We start from the raw sequence: 11,667 nt of genomic DNA, 5'->3' as shown, positions 1-11,667 counted from the left end.
CCCCAAATCTAAATGATGAACCCTAAATTGCCTCTAGAATGCCTCCAAATCCACTCTTAATCTTCAATGTGATGTTTAAACCAATAGAATCCATCCTTCAATAGACGAAATAGTCTCCCAAAGTCGAATATCGAAGTTTGGAAAAAGGTGGCTCGTGCCTGTATATGAAAAATCAATTCAGAAAATTGAACCCTAGCAAAATAATTCGATTTTGCCTATTTAATTGTCCCAGGACGGGCAGAGTCCAGGCCATGCTGCACCTCCAAGTCCCACAAACTAGGCCTTCTTCCCGACCATGCCCTCGCCGGTGCTGAGCCACCATGGGTCGTGATGGAGGCCGTGGTGGCCTCGAACACCGTTCTAAAATGACACTCCGTAGGGTCAAATGTTGATGGTTCAACAAGGCTAGGGTCCAGGCCATGCTCAACCTTGAAATGGTAGCCCTTGCTCAATTTTGATGGATTCTGGTCCGTATTTGCACGTATTTCCCTCGACTAATGATAATGTCCATCAATAATCACCTGAAACATAAAAGGAACCGAAACACAGGTAATTCTGGCATAAAACAAGATAACTATGCACAAAAATGGAAGTAATTGGGCATATAAATATGTATAAAACAATGCATATCAGTGCCTCTTCGTCTAGTACGATGGTTTGGTTTTATTTGGGGAGCATAAACACGACTGTTGAGTCAAAGCGTGTGCAAGCGGCAATCATAGGCACCGATCTAATGCTTCGATGAATGCGAAGAAGTAAGTTAGTTGATCGAGTATTCATATCATTCACAAAATGATTGCCGATGAATCTTTTGGAAAAAAAGAGGGAACTACGAGAATCGAGGCACCCCTAATTATTTTTATTAAGGATGTGCACCATTTGGATCTCCATCATTCTTTATTCCTCTAGGCACACGGATTAGCATAAGGAATCATGGAGACACAATTGACAAGCTTGACCGATGGCATTGAGGCTTAGGTTGAAGATCAAGCAGGATGAGACGTGAATCCACATGCTTAAGGGAGAAAACATGTTGTTTTGATTAATCCAAACATAATGAAAGCAGAAATGCAAGCATTTTCCTATTTGGGATGCATACAATGTAGTAATTTAGGTAGGAGTATTATTAGGTAGGCATATGGGAATTTCTCGTTATTTCTTCATTAAGCTGGCTCATAAAATTTGGGACTACGAGAGTTATTGACTAGTCAACTCCTCTCTAGTTCTTGATTTGAATTTATTTTATTCATCTTTCTTTGTTTATCTTTTCATATTTAGATTCTAGTTTCTTCTTCTTATGGAATGAGGGCTATGGTACTATAAAAACTGCATGCAACCGAATACTTGAGGCTAGTGAGCATATTATTTCAGTTTTCTACCTTATGGGAAATCAAGTTATCGATTATTTCAAGAACCTTATGGACTTATGAACACTCGTGCTAGCGAACATAGACTCATCGCTCACGTACTTCCTTTCTTTTGTATTCTTTGTCTAACCTTGTTTTTATAACAGTGGTATTTGATTCTTATGCTTAGTGGTATGGAAGAGAATAAAGAACTTTTGATTTCTTTCCTTATCGAATCCAAAATCCTACTTATGTTCTCATTTTATTCATTTCTTTTCTTTCTCTTTGTCTAGTATGATGCTTTAGTTTTATTTAGGAAGCAAAAAACATGACTGTTGAGTGAAAGCACATGGAAGCGGCAATCTTAGGCACCAATACAATGCATGGATGAATGCAAAGAAGGAACATTAGTTGATTGAGTATTGATATCATTCTTTGTATGATTTTAAATGAATCTTTGGAGGAAAGAGGGAATGACGAGAATTAAGGTACGCCTAAATATTCTGATTTAGGATTTGCTCCATTAGTATCTCCATCATTCCTTGTTCCTCTAAGCATAAGGATTCCTGGTGAAACAAGGATTGGCATAAGGATTCATGGAAATGCAATTGACAAGTTGGACAAGTTGGACCGGTGGCTTAGCTTGATGATGAAGCAGGACGAGATGTATATTCACACTCGTAAGATAGAAATCATGTTATTTTTTATTAATCCAAGTGTAATAAAAGCCAGAATGCTAGTGCTTTGATATGTAGGATGCATATTGATGTGAACCTTGGCAACTTGTGACAAGACCCAATACGCAGAATTGGAATAAGATTCCCACGAAAGCTAAATCTGAACTTTGATGATCTTGACCCAAAGATACTTGTATCTTGAAACTTCGTATAAGAAAGATTGTTGACACCATACTCAAGAAAGGTAGAAGGTGAGTGATTAGTCGATGTTGAACACCACAAGAACAAGTTCTTGATAAGTTCGAAGTTCTTCCAAAGAACCAAGCAAGAATAATTCTCACAAATATGTTTAGCTCAAAATATTCACTTTTTTATGCCATTCGGCTACGTATGATTTAAATAGACAAAGACATTACCCTAGTTTCCTATTTGCATAAAGAAAATAAACTAAATAGGAATTAACTAAAGTATATGCTAAATAAAAGTTTTTCTAAATAAACAAAATAAGGAACTATGCTTAATTAGGAAATAATAAAATAACCTATTCTAAAAAGAAATAATTAAAGACTTCCAAAATAACAAAATAAGAAGCCTAATTGATTTAGTCAATCATAATCAATCAAGACTTATTCCTAAATAAGAAGATATGCCAAAAACTTGATGTGTGCTACTCGTGTTAGCTACAATCTAAGGCAGTGTACCTATCGATGCAGTCTAGCACTAATGGCGAGTATCAAGGTCGTATTCCTCGGGAAAGCGAAAGCCCAGAGTTACTCCTTTGTTCTTTGTTATATTAACCTAAAATGGATGATGAATAAATTCTAAACTAACTACTAACTACAAGCTAAGTTCTAAGGGAGATGCAGGAGTAATTGATAAGTGAAATAATCAAGACAAGAAGACAAACCCAAAGGGAATCTAAACTAGTTGGCAATCAAACAAAAGATAAAGGATCGGTGAGTCTAATTATGCTACCCGTGGATGAATTCTTAACCGAATTCGGTTTCTCTCTTGAGATAACCGAATTCCTAAACCTAATAACCTAAAGTTGGAATCTCTTCCTAACGATTGATTCTTAAATTAGCATTAAGCTTTAATCCTCCTCTATTAAGCTTTGTTAATTCTTAATCCGGCTAGTTAATTATCCTTATCTCTAAGCGATTATTAACCAGTTCTTATTATTCAAAGTTCCAATTGCCAAACGGATTTCTCAATCTCATAAAGCAATCTAAACATCATAATTCACAACGTCTCATGAATAATGCATAATCTTATTAACACTGAAAACAAGAAGAATACAAAACCAACTCAAACAATCCAACAATATAATATCAAACCAACATAGCAAAGAAATCCCAATGGATTTAATCAATTTAGCTAAACATGTTCATGTTTAAAACAATCTAGGAAATCAATTACAATGAAAGAATAATGAAAATAAAACATGTACACCCTTTTCTCTCGAATTGGATGAGCGAGCTCCAAATCTAGATCTACACTTTGATTAATCTCCCAAACGCCTCTTGAATTGCTCCACTCTTGTTTTGCACTCGGAATCTTACGATTCAGGATTCTTACTCTCCATGACTCTCTCTACGCTTTTCGATTGTATGCGAGAAACCGAACCAGCCACTAGGGCTCAATGTCACTCTTTTTTTCCTCTCTCCTCCTCTAAGAAAAATGAATTTTTCTTATATATTTAACTCAGCACGACCGTGGTCAAGGCCGTGCTAGTAAGCACGCAATGGGAGTCCATCGTCTTTGGCTATGGATCTCGCCAACTAGGGTTTCGCCATGACCGTGTTGCTCCCCGTGTTGGCCACCACGGGGCATCTTGGAGGCCGTGGTAGCTCAGGCTTGTGCTCAAACTATTATTTTGAAGACCAAGTTTTGATGGTTGGTCACGGCCAGAGTCTAGGCCGTGATGGTCAGCACGGCCTTGACTCAGGTCGTGCTCAATGTGTGCAACACGGGCTCTTGTCCGATCTTGATGAATTCTCGTCCGTTTCCGCACGTATTGATCTATAATTTCTTAAACACCGATGATGGTCCTATAAATGTTCCTGAAATGCAAAAGAACACAAAACAGTGGTGATCTGGGAATAAAAGCACAATAATTGCTAAGAACATACGCAATAATATGCAAGCAAATATGTGTAAAACTATGCTCATCAAATTACCCCACACTTAAGCTATTGCTTGTCCTCAAGTAATTAACAACTCAACCCATAAAACTACAGTTAGCAATTCCTTTCAGTTTATGCCCCTAGTCCACAACAAAGAGTATTCAACACATCTCAAAGGTTACTCAATCATAAATCAAATTACAAATCATTAACAAAGAATGGAAATAATATTAATGCATGAGTAACTTAAATGATAACTCAACATAAACATCATGAACCAATGCCTCACAGGGATCACTCAAGTCGCTCAAAGTGTATATTAGGTGAATAACAAATCCCTCAAAGCAAATGCACAAGACCCACTCACCATAAGCTTGCTCATAAATCATATCTTTGCTACTCTGAATAAGTAAATACCAGAATCAAAGGGTCTTTACCAAGGTTGTAATGGGGCTAGGGCAAAGGTACGGAGATTTGGATAGAAGTATGAAAATGTTGGAATTCGTGCGATAAACAATAGTATATGCTCAAAGGATTAAATGCCTAAGATCACAAAAAGAATCATTCACTAAAATCCCTACTTCATAGAATAACGCTCGCAAATGCTCTAAATCCAATAAAAAGATAAATAATTAAAGAGATTTGTTTATTATATTTTTTTTTTCTTCTTCTTCTTCCTTTCTTATTTATTTTTTTTTAATTTTTTTTTTCAAAAGAAATGAACTAGCAGCTTATTAGCGACCGCTGCATACAACTCGAATAAACATAAAGAATAACAAATACAAATTGGATTAAAGGGAGCATTTAAAATATCAAAAAGATTTAGTGAATTTACCAACATAGCAACTAGCATTTTAATCCCACATAAAGTTGAATAAATCACAGAAAGAAATTCCAGCATAAGGGTAAAGGAAAGATAAATGTAAAGAATGGTATAATTGAAGTGTATAGGTGTAGATTATGGAGAAAAGGTTAAGGCTCAAAAACTGGCTAACTAATGGAAACATAAGGGGATAGGCTTTTGGTCAAATGTGGTGAATCCTAAATCGCCCAAATCATCTCATGGTATTCACAATATTCATATAACTTCAACACACATTACAAAGCAAGTTCTATAAGCAAAGTTAAGTACAATGCACACTCAAACAAGAAATATAAAGAGCATAAGTATAATGAATGCCCAACTGGCTCAAAATCTCACTTTCAGGTGTGGTATTAGGTGCAGTTGGTTCGCAACATCATTAATTGAATCATTACTTAAGAAACAAATGCATATGATATTATCAACATTCTAAGTTAAAATTCGACAATTCAAAAAAACAATTAAATAACACCGGTTTAACCCGGCAGGGTTGATGTGTAAAATACCATAAATTGTTTTCTAAGGACAATGAACAACAAAGAAAAGTAACTACAATTCTATAAATCAAGTCATCAATCAGCTCAAAAATAGCATACTCAAGTGCATAAAAACACAGTGTCCTAACATCCCCTAAAAATACACAACACCTAGCCATAGCAATTTCAGATATATTAAAAATCCATATGAGAGATTAAGGTTTATCCATAAGCACCCCACACTTGAAGAACACACTGTCCTCAGTGTAAAATGTTATGGATACCCCGCATGGAATGCTCAACTCAGAGAACAAAGGCAATACAATCCAAGTGCATGACATGTATGAAAAATAAAGTAAATAAATGCAGGAAAATAAAAAGATCTAGGGGCGCCCTGATCATCCATCGAGGCCGATGTTGTGGAAATTGAGTGCCTCCTCAGTTGAATCTGAAAATAATAAAATAAAGAAATAAAATTAAAACTGAAAATATGAAAACTAAAACTAATAAAATGTTTCAAAACAAAAGGTTAAAATATTAAAGATTAAAGATAAAGTTTGGGGTGCCTCCCAAAAGCGCTTCTTTTTATGTGATGAGTCTTCTTAGCTGGACTCATGGTGAAAGGCAAATGGGCGTGATCGACGACCATCCATCCTTCTTCCAAGCATATGTCTTCAAGTATCCACTTAGAGGGATAATCGTCAATTTCCTCTTCCCGACTATCAAGCAAGCTGCCAATATGATGGGCAAGACTCGCTCCTCGTATAATTGGACGTCGTCATGATGCTCTAGGGGCTCTTCCAATTTGAAAGCTGGAGTTTCAACAATTGGAAGGATTGACGGTTGGGCAATTTCTTCAGGAACGTCAATGGTTTCCTCTAGTCCTTGTCTTGGTTCACTTGCTAGAAGAAACTTGAGCTCCTCCAAGACTTCTTCATTGGATAACTCATGCTCATCTTCCATCATCGAAGGGACTTGTGGAAAATCCACCAAAAATTCCTCTAACTTCAACTCAGCATCATCAACTGTGTATTCTTGTTGGTAGTCTTTCAGAGGGATCATGTTTGCCTCTTCCTTTTCTGGTTCTATCTCCATGTTCAAAGAGTCGTCCTGCACATAAGCATCATCGTCAAACATAATAGATAAACCAGAAAAATTCTCACCTGAACGCAAAGCGATGGCGCTCAAACGTTCCTCGGATTGAGCAGCGTTTGATGGAGTTCTCAATTGCTCTTCCGCTAGTAACTTGAAGATTAAGCCTACTTGATGTTCTATGTTGTTAATCGAGGCTTGTTGATCTTCAAGTATCCTCTCTGTTTGTTGGATTCTTTCCTCAAGACTTGTTATGAACCTCATCATCAGCTCCTCTAACACTAACTCTTCATCTTGAGTTGAAGGTGCAACATTAGGCTACTGATGTAGTTGCTGAGATTCTGGTGGTTCTGGGCCATCTAAGCTCCATCCATAGGGTGAATGAGTACTCCACTCTTGATTATAGGTGCTTCTATACGAGTCACTTGGCCAATTGCCCGTATAATTCACCTGTTCACAGTTATAAGAATAAGGAGTAAAATCACTGCACAATGGACAATCATTACACACATGTAAACCATAACAAAATTCACAAAAGACTTGAGATGAAAGGATAGGAGAAGAGAGTTGATCGGTAGCCTTGCAAAACGATTCCACTCGAGCATCTAAAGATGCACGGGCATCCCAATTTTTAGCACTCTATTGATTCCTATTCTCATTTTCCAATGCGTCATACAAAGATTTTGAGTTTAGCATTGAACCTCCTTATCATTCACTATCTGAATCATAAACTTAAGCTAAATAAATATGTACAAATAAAATAAAATAAATAAACAAATAAAAATAAAAATCATAAAATAATAAGAAAGAAAAAAAAATGGCTAAATTAACAAATAGCAAATTTCACTCTAGTTTTCAACAATTCCCCGGCAACGGCGCTAAAAACTTGATGTGTGGTACTCGTGTTAGCTACAATCTAAGGCAGTGTACCTATCGATGCAGTCTAGCACTAATGGCGAGTATCAAGGTCATATTCCTCGGGAAAGCGAAAGCCCAGAGTTACTCCTTTGTTCTTTGTTATATTAACCTAAAATGGATGATGAATAAATTCTAAACTAACTATTAACTACAAGCTAAGTTCTAAGGGAGATGCAGGAGTAATTGATAAGTGAAATAATCAAGACAAGAAGACAAACCCAAAGGGAATCTAAACTAGTTGGCAATCAAACAAAAGATAAAGGATCGGTGAGTCTAATTATGCTACCCGTGGACGAATTCTTAACCAAATTCGATTTCTCTCTCGAGATAACTGAATTCCTAAACCTAATAACCTAAAGTTGGAATCTCTTCTAACGATTGATTCTTAAATTAGCATTAAGGTTTAATCCGCCTCTATTAAGCTTTGTTAATTCTTAATCCGGCTAGTTAATTATCCTTATCTCTAAGCGATTATTAACCAGTTCTTGTTATTCAAAGTTCCAATTGCCAAACGGATTTCTCAATCTCATAAAGCAATCTAAACATCATAATTCACAACGTCTCATGAATAATGCATAATCTTATTAACACTGAAAACAAGAAGAATACAAAACCAACTCAAACAATCCAACAATATAATATCAAACCAACATAGCAAAGAAATCCCAATGGATTTAATCAATTTAGCTAAACATGTTCATGTTTAAAACAATCTAGGAAATCAATTACAATGAAAGAATAATGAAAATAAAACATGTACACCCTTTTCTCTCGAATTGGATGAACGGCTCCAAATCTAGATCTACACTTTGATTAATCTCCCAAACTGCCTCTTGAATTGCTCCACTACTGTTTTGCATTCGGGAATCTTACGATTCCGGGATTCTTACTCCCATGACTCTCTCTCGCACTCATTGTTGTGCGAAGCCGAACCGACCACTAGGGCTCAATGTCACTCTTTTTCCCTCTCTCCTCCTCTAAGAAAAATGAATTTTTCTTATATATTTAACTCAAGACGGCCGTGGTCAAGGCCGTCGGCTATGGATCTCACCAACTAGGGTTTCACCATGGCCAGTGTTGCTCCCGTCTGGCCACCACGGGCCTGCTTTGGAGACCGCGGTGGCCGCTCAAACTATTGTTTTGAAGACCAAGTTTTGATGGTTGGTCACGGCCGAGTCTAGGCCGTGATGGTCGGCTCTGACCTTGACTCGGCCGTGCTCGATGTGTGCAACGCGGGCTCTTGTCCGATCTTGATGAATTCTCATCCGTTTCCGCACGTATTGATCTATAATTGCTTAAACACCGATGATGGTCCTATAAATGTTCCTAAAATGCAAAAGAACACAAAACACGGGTGATCTGGGAATAAAAGTACAATAACTGCTAAGAACATACGCAATAATATGCAAGCAAATATGTGTAAAACTATGCTCATCACTGCCTTATTGTTTCCTCTTTAAAGTTAGCACACTTTTAAGTCAAGCAACACAGATTAGGTGCCTTCTTTTGGTTTTCTCTTCAAGAAAATTCGTTTGGCCTCTTCCTTTTCAAACCTAAAGTGTGTCATGGCTTGAATAAGACTAAAAACAAGCCTAAATGATCATGCACGGTTTGGCCAACCTTGGGCTTGTTAATTTTTTGCATTTATCTTTCGTGTCATGCCCCAAATCCACCAATCTTGTAATCCATATTTTCTTTCATAATTGGATCTTCTACTAAGGCATTTGACATTGGGATTCCATTAATTTGCTTAAATAAGGCAAATTGATTTCTTTCAGATAATCTTTCCATACACGAAATCTCATGCAATTTAAAAGTTTAATTAGAGTAAATATATCAACTTTATTATTCATAATATCACCATCATGATTTATGAGAGCAATATAGGTGGGGTGATCATCAATGGAAACTTGTTCATCACATTTGGGCACTTTAAGAACTTCATGGTTTGGCTCTTTAGAAACTTCTTGTTGTTGCTCCCTTTGTAACCTATCATATATTTCTTGTAATGTTTCCACATGTTCATATTTTTACACTTTGAGATAGTGTTGTTGTTGTCTTCTAGAATTCCTCTCCATTCGACTAACTTCACGACCTGATATGTGGGCCCGTGATCGGCCCTAGGGAATGGATAGGCATATGGCCATCGAAACCCATAGCAAGCCTGGCTAATCATTAATTCAATCAAATTATAATTTTATCTATTATAACAATATTTCATTTCTAATTTTCAACCACACAATACTACATATTTAAAGCAGTCTGTCAGCATAATTTCATAATACCTCCTCGGTTGGTTTAACATGCCAAAAACAAAATAATAAATTTTAGAATCACTACTGCGGAGGATCTAGAATTCTAATAAGTGAACATATAAATAAAATTAGTGACATTAAACTAGAATATAAAGAAAGTCAGGCTACCAAAGAAGAATTGCAGAAAACCTAATAGACACTTGAAAAATAAAATTTGAGACTGTCGATTTGACAGTGAGTGAAAATCATATAATCCAAAAATAAATACAACCATCTCAATAAAATATTTATTTAATCAGAATAGAGTCTTATATCATATTAAAACGTGTGTCATGTCATGATTCAGAAAAATACAATTTAAACATTTATGGGACGAGTACCTCAATAGAACCCTAAACTCCAATCCTATTAGCCATTCGGCTCTCTTATGAGATTGGCGCCTAGAAAGTAAAGCTCGACCAGTATGGTCACTTAATTTCTAATATAGTCGGTGCCTAGAGTGCAATGCTTGACCAGAGACCTTTCCTCCGGCAAGCAAATTTTCATAAGACCAGAGAGCTATACTTGACCAGGGCACATCACAAGAATATTTTTCTATTACATCATGATTTATCTTTGGTGCGCCTTGATCCCGATGTAATCCATCATGTGGCATGTTCTACTATTGTCTCATCCCATGTCATAATACAATCATAACTTTAAGAATGTGAAAAATGGCATAAATCGCAAGCAATCTTAATATTATTCAATAATTCATTAAGTATTAAAATTAAATAGCATCGAGTATAGTGGACATAACATTTACATGCAATACTATGAATAATAATAACAATGACAAATATGTTGTAAAAATAAAATAAATAAATAAAACAAATATTGATAATAACAAAAGCAAAATTAATAATAATAGTAATGCTAATAATAATCATAATGATTATTAATAAAAACATTGCATTTAAATTAGACATGACACATGTGTATTGATTATATGACTTTAACTCACAAATATGACGTCTTCCTATGCGCTGCCCATGCGTCTGATGTAGCTAGCTGATGGGATGGAGAATCTAAAACCCACAAGTAATAATTAATACTTATATCCATACTATATAAAATAGTTAACCTAATTCTAGACTTCTAAGAAATTACAGGTTGGTCCTATGGAAATTTCGCTTAATAGCAAGATTAGTGATAGTAAGATTTTATCCACAATTATGATTCAGGACCCTCTAACATAATACCGTAATCATAAATTAATATCTCAAATTATTATTCTCAAATTAGTATTATCAATTTTCCGATTTTGTAATAAATAATAATAATAATAATAATTAAATTAATACTTTCGAAATTAATAAACCGGCTAATAAAATTTTCTAACCATAATAATTAAATCAATAAATCAAATTCTTATAGTTAGTCCTTAATCAAGCTCAATTTAATCTCTATTTGTCAATTTATCACTAATTATCCACAATTAATCTCAAATACATAACGATTTCTAATTACTAAGTAACTACCCAAAATATAAATATAAATAATTAACTAAATAAGTTTGGATTAAAAATTTACTATACCAAGCTAAAAATTAATACAGAATAGTGACACGAATGTCCGGAAATAAAAATCAAAATTTTGCCCGTCGATATGCGTCTCGAGGTCACCGGACCCGAACGCTGAAAAATTCTCAACAGTGATGAAAATTCGATCCGATCACGCCAAAAGAAAGCCCACAATCTCAAAAGTCCAAATGTCCAAGTATTTTTACCAAAAAGTGGTCGAAAAATCCTATATCGCCGTTTAAAGGTTTAACATTGCTGTGATCAACGGTGAAATGGAGGAGATCAGGGCTGAGCTTCACTGTCCTAAGGTTTTTCGACATGAGGAGCTCATTTCTAGGGTCTGATCTGCCAAA

This window comes from Ricinus communis, chromosome 3 (genome assembly GCF_019578655.1).
Source record: "Ricinus communis isolate WT05 ecotype wild-type chromosome 3, ASM1957865v1, whole genome shotgun sequence".
NCBI lineage: Eukaryota > Viridiplantae > Streptophyta > Magnoliopsida > Malpighiales > Euphorbiaceae > Ricinus > Ricinus communis.
Note: the sequence above shows the minus strand (reverse complement) of the source record.